This window comes from Alligator mississippiensis, chromosome 8 (assembly GCF_030867095.1).
Source record: "Alligator mississippiensis isolate rAllMis1 chromosome 8, rAllMis1, whole genome shotgun sequence".
NCBI lineage: Eukaryota > Metazoa > Chordata > Crocodylia > Alligatoridae > Alligator > Alligator mississippiensis.
Window position 1 is genome coordinate 39,197,185 of NC_081831.1, and position 6,000 is coordinate 39,203,184.

Sequence of the window (6,000 nt, forward strand, 5' to 3'; positions counted from 1 at the left end):
TTAGTAAGAGAGACATTGGGGACTCAGAGACTCAATGAGACGGGAGTCCAGGACGGATGGTTGTTCCTTAAGGAGACGATCCTCTGAGCTGAGAGGGAGTCAGTCCCATTGCAAACCAAAAGGGGCAAGAGTGCTAAAAAGCCCCCTCGGCTCAGTGAAGGCATCCAGGAGGACCTGAGGGCAAACAAGGTGGCATATAGTCAGTGGAAGCAAGGGGCAATCACCAAGGAGGATTACACCTCCGTTGCTCGTGATTGCAGGGAGGCAATTAGGAAGGCCAAGGCAGAGACGGAACTAGGGCTGGCAACCAGAATTAAGGATAACAAAAAGTCCTTTTTCAAACATATAGGGAACAAGGATGCGGCACCAGGGAACATAGGGCCCCTACAGGACAGGCTTAGCAATCTGGTGATTTAAGCAAAGGAAACAGCTGATCTCTTCAACGAGTTCTTTGCCTCCATTTTCCTTAGCAGGGACCGGGACAACTTCCCCCCTAGGATTACGGACAGGCTCAGGGGACGAGACGCCATGTCTAGGGTTAGGGATGATTTAGTTATGGAACTTTTGGAGGGGCTAGACAGGTTTAAATCAGCAGGTCTGGATGCTTTTCATCAGAGGGTACTGAGGGAATTGGCAGAGGTCATAGCAGGGCCCCTGGCATAGCTGTATGAGCACTTGTGGTGCTCTGGCCAGGTTCCAGAGGACTGGAAAAGGGCCAATTTACAAGAAGGGGAGAAAGAAGGACCCAGGTAACTATAGACCAATTAGTTTCACTTCGGTCCTTGGGAAGACCTTTGAGAAAATTATCAAGGAGCACATCTGCAGGGGCCCAGCATGGGAGGTAATGCTCAGGGGCAACCAACACGGGTTCATTGTGGGCAGATCCTGCCTGACTAGCCTTGTTTCCTTCTACAGCCAGGTCACAAAGTCCTTTGATGCAGGCGTTGAAGTAGGTGTCGTCTACCTGGACTTCAAGAAGGCTTTTGACACTGTTTCTCACCCCATTCTCATAAAAAAGCTAGGCAATTACGGCATTGATGCCTACACAGTCAGATGGGTGGCAAATTCGCTAGATGGTCACGCTCAGAGAGTGGTGGTGGATGAGTTGTTTTTGACCTGGAGGGATGTGGGCAGTGGAGTTCCCCAGGGCTCGGTCCTCAGGCCTGTGCTATTCAGCATATTTATTGGGGACTTGGAGGTTGGCGTGGAAAGCACGCTGTCCAAATTCGCTGATGACAAAGATGTGGGGAGAACTGGAGGGGTGGTACAGAATCCAACTAGATCTAGACAAGTTACAGAGGTGGGCAAATGGGAATAGAGTGGAATTCAATGCAGACAAATGCAAGGTGCTGCATCTAGGGAGATGGAACCTGCAACATACCCATAGGCTGGGGAATACTCTTCTCAACAACACAATGGTTAAAAGGGATCTTGGAGTCATTGTTGACTCCAGGATAGACATGAGCTCCCAATGTGAGGAAGTGGTCAGTAAGGCTAACTACACCTTGCAATACATCTACAGATGCATCACAAGCAGGTGCAGGGAGGTAATCCTCCCCCTCTATGTGGTGCTAATCAGGCCACAGTTGGAGTACTGCATCCAGTTCTGGGTGCTGCACTTCAAGAGGGATGTGGCTAACCTTGAGAGGGTCCAGAGAAGGGCCACTCACATGATCAGGGGGCAAAAGGCCAGGACCTACAAGGATAGACTGAAGTGCCTGAATCTATTCAGTCTCCACAAGAGAAGACTGAGAACGGATCTGGTGACCACCTATAAACTCACCAGGGGGGACCAGTGGAAAATAGGTGAGGCTCTGTTCCCCCGGGCACCACCTGGGATAACAAGGAATAATAGCCACAAGCTGATTGAGAGCAGGTTCAGGCTAGGTATCAGGAGACATTACTTTACAGTTAGGGCTGCCAAGCTCTGGAATGGGCTCCCAAGGGAGGTGGTGCTCTCCTACCTTGGGGGTCTTCAAGAGGAGGTTGGATATATTTCTGGCTGTGGTATTATGATCCCAGCACTCATTCTTGCCCAGGGCAGGGGCTCATACTTGATGATCTATTCAGGTCCCTTCTGACCCTAGAAATTATGAAACAAGGTATTTTGATGTGTTTAGTTCACAGACAATAATCATCCAGTGATGTCAACTCAACTTCCTACACATTTCAAGCAAATGCAGTAAGAATTGGGACTTAGGTTAATGACCAATGTGTAGAATGAGGCAGAAATTTTAAGTTGCAGCCAGGAAACAAAATATTGTGGTAGAAGAGCCACTGAAATTTTACAACTACTTTCAAGCAAAAGCCCCATTAAGTACATGAGGGAAAAAATTGGTCTCAAGTGATTCTACCATCCCCTGGAGGAATTAAATGCACAAGACATTCATCTCCAACAAGAAAACAGCAGCAACATGTGTAATTAATCTGAAAGAGGCAGTGATGCAGGTGGGACACGGGAAGCAGGGGGGTCATTTTCCAACTTAGAATTCTAAGGAGAAGAAAAGTCTGGGGACAATATGCCTTCAAAAGTCCTAAGAGACTGTAAATGGTTTAAACAGCAAATGCTGGCTGGGTCTAAACAGGGAGAATGTAGGTTACTGGGCAAGCAGGAAAATCAACAGAAATCTGGTTTTCCTGCTTGATTGATCTTCTGAACTCATTTTAAAATCCAGACCTTTTTACAGGTCAATAGAAAAACAGGGAAGAAAATATATGTCACATTGGGATGCTAGAAGGGCCAGCATATCCTGTGATGTTTGTACACAGGGGGCACATCTACATGTTCATTAATGCTCCATAATTATGGTGCATTAAGTTTAGTACCTGTAATAATAGGTACTAACTTAATGTGCCATAATGAGCACTACTGCATAGTAGCACTGGCACAAGCTACTGTTCATTAGCATCACACAAAAGACTAACTCTACTGTGCATTAATGAATTAACGTGGTTTTTGCCTACCACACTAACGTGCAATAGAAATAATCTACCTGCATATTTACCATCTCATGTAGATGCATCCAGGGTGTACCAAGATCAATGCATAGACCCAGCTCCAGAAGGGAATTTATATAAGGGTTACCTCATTCATTAGGGTTGATTGAAAAAAATGAAATTAAAGACAGGCTTTAGTCTAGACCTTAGTCCATAGGAGATGCTTCCCAAAGAACCTGTAGAATCTCTTTCAGTGGAGATTTCCAAAAAGAGGCTGGATCATTTGTGTGGGCTGCTTTAGGAATAGCTGATCTTGCATTTGTACATGCAGTTGGACTAGACAACCCATGAAGTCCCTTTCCACCCTACGATAACCTAGCTGCTCGTCACAGGGGTGGGCAAAATATGGCCTGCGGGCCACATCCAGCCTGCAAGGCCATTCTATCAGGCCCACAGGACCCCTAGAAATTTTTTTTTTTTTTTAATTAATATTTATTTGCCTCTGGCTCAGGGACAAGAGGAGGGACTTCCAGTCCCAAGATGACAACTAGGGAGTAGGGCACCTGTCAAAGGGTAGAGTTACCCATGCGGCCCTCAACAGCTTGCCAAAACTCGCTAAGTGGCCCTCCACCCAAAATAATGGCCCACCCTGTCTTATCAGAACCCACAGATTGAGCTATAGCAGTGTTTGGATAGGGAACCCATCAACTTACGCCACGTGATTCCAGAAGAGGCTCTTCTTGCCAGAGCCACAGACTGACCCAAGGCTCATATAGAAACTAATAGAGCTCTGCACTGCTAATGGGGCCTTTAAGTAGAGGAGAGAAAGCTGTACATGTGATCATTAGACCTTATCAATCAAACCATAGCTATTTTTGCAGGGGTATGACTGTATACCTCAGGGCCCAGCACATTTGCAGCCTTGGTAATAATGTCAGCTTGCACATTCAGTTTGATTCCACAGCCCATTGTGGTGTAGCATTGATGGATGCTCTGCTGTACCCCAGAGATAGTTGCATTACAGCAGAGATTTCAAATAGAAATCCATAGTGTTCAAGAATTCCGACTTGCTGTGGTCTTTCTGAGTTATTTGCAACAGAGGAATTACCCTATTATTTTTCTGTAGTCAAAAAACAAGTGAAAGCAAAGCTGGCATTTTCCAAGGGGTGCCTCAAGTGTGACAAAGGATGCCTTAAGTCTAAAACTCTTGAGAACATTACAAAAATTGTCTTATTAGATTTGCATGCCTGTATCAGTATAATTTTTTTTTTTTTAAACAAAAAGTGATTTAACTACTGAAAAATGAATTCCTTGAAATGCCCAATTTGAATGAAGTTATAATGATATAAAGGAGTCTTATACTGGAAATATTTATGCCTTTTTCTTACAGGAATATTTATTCTGGCATAAAGCACATTTCTACAGGTATATCTGCATCTTCAATGGGCAGCTGTTTTTCATTAAATAGAGACTGATATAGTTAAAGTGATAACAGTTCTATGCATAGACAAGGCCACGGAGATTTGTGTGCGCAATTGTGCTTTTTAGAATATCTGGGGATTAAAGGTGCTATCTTATATTCTGTCTATAACAATGGTTTAAAAGTAAGTCCCAAGCACATCTCTGTAGAGATGTCTGAGTGGAGGGTCTTTAGAATACTTCAGCAAGTGCTGGGCATTGATTGCCAGAGATGCCAGGGACCAGATTCTGCTCTACCTAATAGGTGAGTAAGCAAACTAAAGCACTTAAGTGTTATTCTATCGCACCCTACTTGAGTCCCTGAAAAACTGTTAATGCCTAAGGTGGGTGGATCCAAAACGTGGGTGGGTTCTCCTCTCTGCAACTCACTCTTAAGGGTAAGAAGATGGGGTGTTCTCAGAGATAGGTGCTGTATGGCTATGGCAATGTTCCCTCTTAGGCATAGTGATCCGTGAGCGCGCTGCTTTGGTCTGTGAGCATGCTGCTTCGGTCTATTCCTGAATTGGTCCCGCCTCCCCCTTCCAGCGCACTGAACAAGTTATTCTCACAACATTATTTGGGAGAAAAGAGTCTTAAAATACTAACTAAGTGTATGTATACACACACACACACACACACACACACCCCTATATAATCAAAATTATTTTATTTATGTCTTCAGATATAAGCAGCTCTTTTCCACCTGCATAGTTTTAAGTAGATTTTTTTGTGCATGCCTCTCGTTTGCAATAGTTGTTCTCCAGTACTGTTACTCCAATATTGTACAAAGTATACAATAAAAAATTAAAATATAAAACTCTACCAAAACAGAAAAGTTTACGTATAATTCTCCACCTGAGGAGAGTATGTAGGAGAGAATGGATTGCATATGACAGACATAAATCACACCATTTAATATACTCTGTAAAGCTCTCAGGTACTGTGAAACACTGAAGGTATATAAGAACAGAATAGAATAAATGGAATAGTACATTGCTATATATAGTCCAGTTGTCTGGGACATTTAAATCAAGACTGGATCAAACACTAGGAAATGTATTATTGAGAAATGTCACAATTACATGTCTAGCTACATCTCTTCCCCATCTGGCAGATTTCACCACTCTTTCAAAAATGATCAACATTGCCTCCATAGCCTTTGGAAGTGGTGTGGAGCCATGTGCATCCTGATGCTGGCAAGTAGGCACATGGTGTTGGGGCTTGGGGCAAACTTCACCTGAAGGGGCTGGAGAGTGGAGCAGTTCCCCGGAGCCAGAGGAGCCCACACAGTGCCCAGCTCTGCCCCAGCCCCTGTCCCCACCCCCGCCTCACTTCATGGAGAAGCCACTACCTGCCCCACACCACTCTCCCTCCCCACGGGGATGCCAGGACAATGAGAAGTGGAGCACAGCTGAGCAGTAACTTACTGCCAGTAAGTGTCCTGCGCCAGCTCTGGTGCCTCTGCGGCACTCCAGGTTTCCAGGAAGCTGCAGCCCAGCTCCTCTCTGGGTGGCCGCACAGCATTAAAAAGTTAGTGTGCTGCAAGTTTTTTTGTTTGTTTGTTTTTGTTTTTTTGTGTATGGCCATGCATGTATGCAGGTTAGA